The 10,038-nt window shown below is 40.1% G+C and overlaps 1 pseudogene; it reads left to right on the forward strand.

Moving 5' to 3' along the window:
- The window catches only part of LOC103610265, a 134,959-nt pseudogene extending 125,191 nt beyond the window's left edge, over window positions 1–9,768 (forward strand).
- Window positions 9,769–10,038: the final 270 nt, after the last annotated feature.

Raw genomic sequence — 10,038 nt, forward strand, 5'->3', positions numbered from 1 at the left:
TGTGTGTATATATATAAAGAAAAATAAAACATGCTCTACCCAATTTTCCTCTGTATCTCTCAAATACAACTTGGCCTTCAGTGATGTGAGCTTGTCTCTGCTCTCTGACCCTAAGTGGTTATCTCTCAGTGGCTGGACGTGATGCCTAGGGGCAAGCCTGCTCATCTCTAGTTTCTCTGCCTATGACTGGGGTGGGTGCATTCATTTGTAGCAAGACACAGAAGGTTCTGTCACATTCACCAATCCAGCCTAACCAATTAAAAAGCTGATATTGCAATCTCTCTTTGGCTCTTGTCTTCTCTTAATTGCTTAGAAGCCAAAACAGAGACTGGTGAATGATTAGCATCTCCCAAACACCAACATTTCGTCTTCTGTTGTTTTTCTATCTCTTCGCCTCTTGATCTTAATTAATTCTATGCAGCACAATATGGCCTGATCTTCTTTGTATGAAAGAAGCTACTCAAAACTAAATCATGGTCATACTGAAGAATTCAAAATAGCCCCCTAATAAGAATTGTCTGAGTTTTTTTTTTCTGTTAATACATGAAATAAATAGAGAGCATATTGTGGGTCTAGCATGATGCCTGGCACATAGTAATATAAAATAATTATTTGCTGAAATAATAGCAACTACAGCAATATTTTTTTAACAATACAGTCAAGGACCTACACAGAATGGCATATGATATTGTCTATGAATTTTCTATCAAACAGTACCATATTTCCAGATTTTTAAAAACTAATTTTCAGATATTTTAAGTATTGACCATATGAACCTTACATCTGAACAGGAAAAAACATCTATGTTTTAACTGTCTGATCAGAGCTCTTATTGATAAGATATATGTTGTTTTGTGTTGCTTCACCCCCCATGGATTTGTCACCCCACCTCCCCTGGGTGATGGAGATGCAAAGGATTACTCAAAGCCCTGAGCAGTGAGAGGCCCCGAAGTGGTTAATCTCCTGCTGGAACCTTCAAGCGAGAGGGATCCCTTCCTTGGGAAATTAACTCCAAATAGGGGTTCTCTTCCTGCATTTATTTTCCAGACCAGGAAGTTACAGGAAGAAAACAAAGGTGGGGTTATAGTTTAACAGTATAGGTTGGTAACTTTCACTGAAACAAGCCAGATGACATTCCAGTAGACAATTAAGCGGTCTTATCAACACAAGCTTGACCTTAGCAAACATTCCTTCTTATAGCATTTCACACTATCTTTACATAACAATCAGTAACTAGTCTGTCTTTGAGCCAGCAACCTGCTGTGCCACAATTCTTATCTTGCAACAGAGACTTATAGCCTGAGGAAAATTTCCTGTCCTTGCAAGGTCAATATTTGAAACTGCAAGGCTTTGGAAAACCAGGCTCTGTGAAGTACATATGCTTTATAGTATATTCCACACTAATAGGTCCCAATAAAAAGGAGTCTACTTACATCCAAGTTGATGTAGTATTTCACACATCAGGGAGAAATTTTTCTATATCATCCATTCACTAACAGAAACTTTATTGAATTTCTAATATAAGTAAGATACTGTACTTGGAAATGACAAGATGAATGGGACATTTTCTGCCCTCAGGAGCTTACCATCTAATAAAGGAAATAATTCACATGTATAAATGGCTTTAATATAAGGAACCATTTGGTGATATATGAGACGTATTTTAGGAGAGTAGAAAGATGGAAGTGTTGGAGGTGATGAATCTCACTTACAGCCAGTGTATGTAAATCTGAGTTAAGAATTAAGGAGTTTTAGGGCAGAGCTAGAGAGAAAGGAAGTTCAAGAGGGATAAAAAAATAACACAGACACACATGTTCATATCAGCACAATTCATAACAGCCCAAAACTCCAAACAACCCAAATGCCTTTTAACAGAAGAACTGATATACTGTGGTATATTCATATAATACCACCTAGCAATGAAATTAATGGAACATCAGAATCTCACATGTATAATTTTGAGCAAAAGGAACCAAACAAGAAAGAGAATATGTCATACACAACATATATAACTATTTATATAACCTTCCAAAAGGCAAAGTGTATAATGTTAGAATCAAAATAGTGGCTATGGTTACCTTTGGGGAAAAGAGGTGGTGACAGGCAGAGGGACACCAGCAGAAGCTTCCAGGGGGTGGGGGTGGTGGGGGTGGTGGTAGTCTATTTCTTCACCTATGTTGATGTTCACATGGGAGTGTTTGCTTTGTGAAAATGTATTAACCATACATTTATGGGCTATGCATTTCTGTATGTGTATGTTATGCTGCAATAAAAACAACACAAAAAGCAGGCACAGAGATGAAAAACTGAATACATGTGAAGAGACTGGTGAATCCACCTGGACTAGAGATTTAAAGTAAATACAGGTGAGGTAATTTGTGGAGATGCCAAGCATCTTGGTTGTAAAATTTTTAGGTGGGGAAAAGGGTGTCATGCAGTTATTATATATTCCTCATGCTCTTTCTCCACCAACAGCCCACCCCAACTCCTAAATAATTCATGATGATTTTTCTGTAGTTTTTAAGTTTAGGAAAAGGAATTTGAAACAAGATTTGGGGAGGATTAAGTAGTATTTAAGGTTGTTTTATACTTTGTGACAGAGTAAGTAATTGAAGAATGGCTTGGCAATGATACAACTTATATTAGTTTAGCAATTTTCCCCTACTCCCAATCTACAGAGCAAACTGCACACTATTATTCTGTGCAGAGGGGCCAGAGAATTCACTGGTAATTATACAGGTGGGAGGATTTTGTTCAATATTCCTGTGTTTTGGCAACTATAAAACAGGGTGAGAAGATAGGGGAGAAAAGCAGCTCACTCTCAATGTCTGGCATTTAAGTCCCTCCATCAATATTTTCTGCTTTTAGCAACCCTTTCTTGAGCACCTACTATGTGCCAGGACCTATGCAATGTTCTAGCAATACAAAGCCAAGGAAGTCATTTTATAAACCAAATAGATATTCCTCAGATGAGTTAAACTCAGCCAGAATGACTAGAAGTGTGATGGTGGGAAAGAAAATACTCCTGGCTTTATGGAGCCCAGTGGGGTCTGGAAGGGCCCGCCTAGCAGAGTGACAAACACTGCTGCCTTGCACTAGAGTTGACTTGGCTATGGAGTATCTCATACAACATTTGTAATAGGATTTTTCCTGTAATAGTACAGAAAGGATTGCCAAGAAAATTACTGGTGGAAACAAGGGAAGTGTTAGCCTAGTTAAGAATGAGGAGCTTTAGAAAACATTTGCATTCAAACAAAGAATATGCTAATTATAAATTAATCTTACCCACTAGTTAAAACAGTTACAAAAATTTCCAACATAGATACTTCTCTCCCTTTCCCTGTTAGCGTGAGAACCTCAGATTAAGAAAATAGCGTATATATTTCAAATCTCAGCTCTAGTCCTGGCTTCACTCCTAAGATTCTGGATGTTATAAACCAAGTAGACATTCCATGAGTATTTCACAGTTTCCCTCTAGAATCTGTTCCTACTCTCACACTTCTATTCCCAGTTACTGGCCCCCCAGTCCCCCAAATCAGAAGCCCGAGAATCTTCCCAGATTCTTCTTTCTCCCTTATACCAAGAAACCAACCAATACAACCCACTTTGTTGTACCTTCCATTTACCTCTGGAATTAGCTTCTTCCTCTCCATTCCAAGTGCCATAGTTTCTAGCCCTTAGCATCTCTCATTGAACTTTCAATATGAATCATATTCCTCTCCTTAGTGTTCTTCTCTCCTGTCTCTCCTGGCTTCAACCTACTCTTCTCAAGTCCTCTGCTAAAGGGAACTTTCTAAAATTTAAATCTGATCACATCATCCCTTTAAAGACTCCATTGCCAGGAGAAAGAGAATAAAGTTCAAATCAGAATGCTTAAAAATAAAAAAATGTGCAAACAATATGAACAGACATTTCCCTGGGAAGGAAAAGTAAATGTTCTTTCCACATCCATAATAAGAGAAATGTATATTAAAGATACATGGGTTCACCTCTCAGACTGACAAAAAACAAATCAAAACAACTGGGGAAGGTGTAAAGGAACAGCACTTTCATACCTTGCCAGTGGGGATGCAAATTGGAAGAATCCTATACCAGTATCTCTGAAAATCATAAACATGCAGACGCATGATCCCATTTCTCAAAATTTATCCTATAAATACACACATACTTGAGAAATTATTGATGTAAAGTTATTGATTATAGCATTCTTATAATAGCAAAAGACTAGAAGCATAATCTTTTGCTTCTAATTTTATTAGAATTCTATTATGATTGTATGATATACTGTGATTTGATAGATAGTCATATCATAGTATATCATACAATCATAAATAAACTATCACATCATAGTACATCATACACTCATAATAGAATTAATGTAGCTGTTAAAAAAAGAAAGAAAATGGTAAAAAGAAAATGTTAAAATAGTTTTAAAGGCGACTGATTAAATAAACTATCATATCATAGTATATCATACTATCATAATAGAATTCATGTAGTTGTTAGAAAAAAGAAAATGGTAAAAACACATTAAAACAGTTTTGTATGTACCTATATGAAAAGATCTCCAAGACACAGTAAAGGCCAGATGCAAAATAATGCAAAACCCATTTGCATTAAAAAGGGGAAATACACGCATAAATACACACACAGACACACACACACATTTGTGTTTGCTGAGATGTGATAAAATAAACTCTGGAAGGTTGCATAAGGAAAAAATAGGTGCTGCTACCTATAGTGTGTGAGTACTTTTCACTATATTTCTTTTTATATTTTTTGATTGTTAGAACAAAAGAATATATTCATATTCAAATAATTAAATAAGTTTATTTTTAAAAAATATTCCTTAGCAAGTTATATTAAGTGAAACAAGTCAGGCACAGAAAGAGAAAGACCACATGTTCTCACTTATTTGTGGGAGCTAAAAATTAACAAATAAATAAACATAAAAACAAATAAAAGGTGGGGGGGAAGAAGACAGAACAACCACAAAAATTCCTTGAACTATTTAAGTCAAGTGCACAGATACAATGTGTGTGGGGGGGGAGTGGAGAGGAATGGGTAAAGGGGCATGAAAATCAAGTACAATGTATTTTGAGAAGTAAAATAAAATTAAATTACATTTAAAAATATCATTAGCGTGGCATAAATACTATTTCATTTATGTCCTGTCTACCTGTTTAGTCTCCTGCCTTGTCATTCCACCCCAACCACCACTCACAAAGCCTATTGGTATGGGGAAGTGAATCTCTGGTAGTCTCTTTTCTTCTCTTGTCTTGTATGAGCAGTTTTTCCTGCTTAGAAAAACTCTCCACCACTCCTCCCTACCATTCCACCACCCTATCACAGCCTGCTTGGCCTCCATAAGGATTTGCTCCCAGTAAAGGTACATGCCAGCTTATGTTCCACATTCCTGGAATTTGCTCTAGTACCACGCTTCTCCTACGCATTCATCTTCATCGGCCCCAGTCAACTTAGGACACAGTTCAGGGGCTGCTCCTAGTGATGCTTACCTGCCCTACTTTAAGAAGGTCTTTCTCCCACTTCCCATAACATCTCTCAAAGTTGCGAGGTGGAAGTGAAGTAGCAGCCACTGCCCTCTAGGGTGGCCACTGATTAGAGATGGTGACAAACAGATGCAAAGGTGCCGATAGGGTCCAATTTTTCCTTTCTTTCCCTTTCCATATTCAGATCTTCTTGACAGCTTGTCCTTGTGACCAACATCCACCCCGGTCCCCCGAGACACTTTGCTGTGATCTCATAGAGGCAGTAGCCAATAAGAGCTGACAACATTTTACAGATTCTATGCCAGACACTTTTGTGGTCACACCGTGGTACTTAGACGTGCCCAGCTTCAGGTTTACCTGTTTGGCTGTACTACAGCTGGTTAGCGACCTCTCTCTTATCGTCCATTCCCCTTATTGGACTTTTACTTTCCTGCTTGCTCCCGTATTTGCTTAAAGACAAGTTCCTATGACAAATTTCCTATTCCGTTATATTATAGTGATCAGCTTCCCTGATTGAATCCTGACTGCTAGAGTGAGGAAAAGGAGGTAGAGAGAATGAAAAAAAAAAAGGGTAGGATTAGAAAGCTCGGAGGATTGCTTGGAAGACTTTAGCTGCTTCTTGCAGCTACAGCACTGTCATAGTAGTAATGTGTAGAGGGAAAAAGCACCGAGTTTCATTCCCATTTCTGACTGTATTAGTCCGTTTTCTGTTGCTAATAACAGAATATCTAAAACTGGGTAATTTATAAATAAAATGAAATTTGCTTTTTACAGTTTTGGAGGCTGGAAGGCCCAAGGTTCAGGAAGCACACCTGCAAAGGGCCTTCTTCTTGGTGGAAACTCTCTACGGGGTCCCGTGAAGACAGAGGCCATCACACAGTGAGGGCTGAGCAAGAGCGCTTGTTAACATGCTCACTTGCTCTCCTTATAAAGCCACCAGTCCACACCCGTGATAACCCATTAAACCATCAACCCATTACTCCATGAATGGATTCATCCATTCATGAGAACATAGTCCTGATCCAATCACCTCTTAAAGGTTACACTTTCCAACACGGCCACATTGACGATCAAGCTCCCACATGAGCTTTGGAGGGGACGAGCACTCAGGCCATAGCACCACCATCCATTGTGTCATGTTAGATAAGTCATTTTAGCCTTCATCTTCAGTTTCATCACTTTCTTGGCACATTTGCTGTCTTTAAGGATACCATGGAATACAGTCTGTCAGTGCTTGCTGTAAACTTCAATATGCACTTCAACTCATAAGCATTACTATCCTCAGCATTACCATCACCATCTTACCATTATCTGTTTGCATTTCTATCAGGCAAGATAAGTATGTCACTTTGGCTACCTCTAGGCAGACCTGGATAAAAGTTTAGAAGAGACTACAGATGCCAAGCTGCTGTGAGGTTTTGCATTCTCTATGGATTTCTATTATTTCTCCTACACCAATTCCCGTTGACCACACAGTCAAGAGCTGGTTGAACCCCTCTTGCCCATGGGAGAATTAATGCATATTCAGGTCAGGAAATCATGTCCGGGGCTTGCAAAGCATCCTGTCCAATAAGCTCTCAGCCATACCACAGCGTATCCCACTCAGGGTGGTGGTATGCCCAAAGCAAAACCAAGAGAGCACTTCTGATAGTAGAAGTTAAGTCACATGGGGCTGCCCATTTTAAACTAATTGATGTTACAGTCTGCTGTCTTTCCTTTACCTTGTTGAAGGGGAATGGGAGTGTGGGGGATCTGAAACAACCACAGAAATAATGATGAAGTAAAAACAGTATAGTTGTAAAGAAGTTGTTCATTCAGGAGACCAAGATCCAGTCTTGGCTTAGGGAATAACCTTGGAGAACTCCAATAAACTTTTGGGCTTCATCTGTAAAATTATGAGGTCATACAGACAAAGTTGTCTCCAAACTGCTTTACATAGAGACATAGGGTTCTGTGCTGGGATCAGGACTCAAGCTTGGTCAGTAAAGTAGCCAAGGGATGATGCTGGGCTACGTATCTCCTCTTTTCTTAGGTCAGTTTTAAACCCGTCTGTCACATAATTTATAAAGTTTAAAATAATATGTTATTAAAATCAGAATTCTTTTGCTTAAAGGAAAAAGTAAAGCTTAAAAACACATCGTACTGGATATTCTCTAAAATTATTTAGAGCTTTAAATGCCATAAAATGTAAGTTATTTACAGGCAATTCTCCATATCCTAATAGGAGCCAGGCATGCAAAACCTTATTTATTCATTCATTTGTACATTAACATTATACATTAATTAACATTATTGAATACCAGATGCAGAAGTTAGAGTGTAGAGAAGAAAAATGAATTTAAAACCTCCCTTTACCCTTGGCCTAGGGGGTCAGACAAGCAAATGAAAAACTATAATAAAATGTGATAAATGTTATAATAGAAGTGGGTAAGAATTGCTATAGGAATACAAAGAAATTCATCCATTCTGCTAGAGGGCTTCGAAATTGTATCACGTGATGGTTTTTTATTTCTGCAACAGATTGACCTGCAGACTTGCATTTGTTTGGGTTCATATTCAAATGATTTCCTCATTTTCTGAGCAGGGAAAAAGTGTCAGGATGGGTTCCTAAGCCATCAGGATTGAAAAATGTGCCACAGATAATTTACAAATGGGAAAATCCACATATGGGAGATTCAGAGATGGCTATATATATTGCTTTACTGTCAAGTTGAAGAAAATCTTATGAAGACCGTCCAAATGTATTCTTTCAAGTACACAATCAATACATTACTTTAATATAAAAAATAAGTATAATGGGGAAAGAGCTATGTTTTCCAGGTGCCTAAATCATTGCATCATGTTCTTCTCTAACTATGAAAAAGGTTTGCATTTACTCTCAACACATATTTCATTTGGCTTGTTGACAGTTTATGAAGGGCAAGAAGAATTTCTCTCTCTCATGTCTGATCAAATGCACAAGAGAAGTGCCAGCAATTAACTTAAAACTTTGGCAACAGTGGTGTCCCATGCCTCATTTAACAATAGGTCTGCAATTTCTGACCCGTAATGTCTTTCCTCAGTAACGTGTTCCCTCAGTTACCCTGGGCTCACTTGTCACAGGTTTGCAGCCTCAAACCCTTTTTAGCCTCTATAAATTTCCAAAAGCACAAATCTTCATGCAATATATGAAATTGGAAAAGTTTGTAATACAAAGCATGTATATGTATGGAAAGTTCTGTTTCTTTGTCTACACTGAACCATGTGGAAAAAAATCACAAAACATACATGCAATATATGAAATTGGAAAAGTTTGTAATACAAAGCATGTATATGTATGGAAAGTTCTATTTCTTTGTCTACACTGAACCATGTGGAAAAAAGTCACAAAACATGTAAAGGCCCCACCTTCCAACACCATCTTGAGGGTTAAGTTCCAATATGAGCTTGGGGGACATTCAAAACACGGCACCCTCCCAGTGGGAAGGGAGGGGGAGTCAGACAAGATCAGAAATTAAGAGCATAAACTGAGGGCCCAAAGTCTCAAAAAGGAGCTGGGACTGGGAATGGCCACATTATTACCAGACCAAACCAAAGAGTTATGACCTCTTATCTGACACAACCTCACCACCAAGGACAGGTGGGCTAACAAGGAGCTGACAAGGCACTACAAGGCATGGGTTGCACAGCATCCCATGGTGGGAAAGCGGCCCCTGGACACAAATGTCACTGTCCTGCCCCCAGCTCTGACAGTGAACATGCTGGGGCTGGTCCCCAGCACTAACAAACCTGGCTGTGGCACCTGGCACGCAGGTTCCTCATTCTGTCCTGGCCCACAGGGCCAGGTGGGGAACACAGGATCATAGTCGCCTTCTGAAATGTAAGCCTAATCCCCTAGTGTCTTTGCCTTCTCGGTCACTGAGCAGCTTCACTCAGCCAGAAACCTGTTCGGCTGCCCCTGCAACTCCTGGGGCTCTCTTCACCACCCCCTGCTAAACTAGCTCACAAGCACATGAGCTCTCCCCTGCTCTGCACCCCACCCCAGGAAGCCGACCCCTCTTCTGGGCCTCAGACTCCTCCCGTGCAGACCCCGGAAGATGCTGGCACGGAGGAGATGCTCAGCACGTGGAGCTGCCGTCACCCGCTGCCCTGGCCTTGTCCTGCTCCTCAAAAGCATGACACCCTCCCCCCCTGCCCAGCTGCAGAGCCATGTGCAGCACATACCCAGTGCCAGGCTAGTGACACACACCTCACAAGAGTCACGCAAACCAGTGACTAGCTTTGAGGAAATTCGCATCAGGTGCCAAGGTCCCACTATTCCTAGTTGGTCCCAAACAGCATCCAGTGGTACTAGGACTGTGCAGGTGCTTCTGGAAGGGGTCTTCTGGGATCCTCAGCTGCAAGTGTGCCTTTGTTGTGGAAGGACAGGTGTCTGGGCCATGGTGCACACCAGGGGCCTTTCGGACATCGTTCTGCAGGACAGGCACGCTGACCTGAGCCTAAGGAGCTGCCAGTGGCCACTGCCCCGCACTGGCGTGGTGTCTAAACT

Source organism: Galeopterus variegatus, unplaced genomic scaffold (genome assembly GCF_000696425.1).
Source record: "Galeopterus variegatus unplaced genomic scaffold, G_variegatus-3.0.2 Scaffold163, whole genome shotgun sequence".
Taxonomy (NCBI): domain Eukaryota; kingdom Metazoa; phylum Chordata; class Mammalia; order Dermoptera; family Cynocephalidae; genus Galeopterus; species Galeopterus variegatus.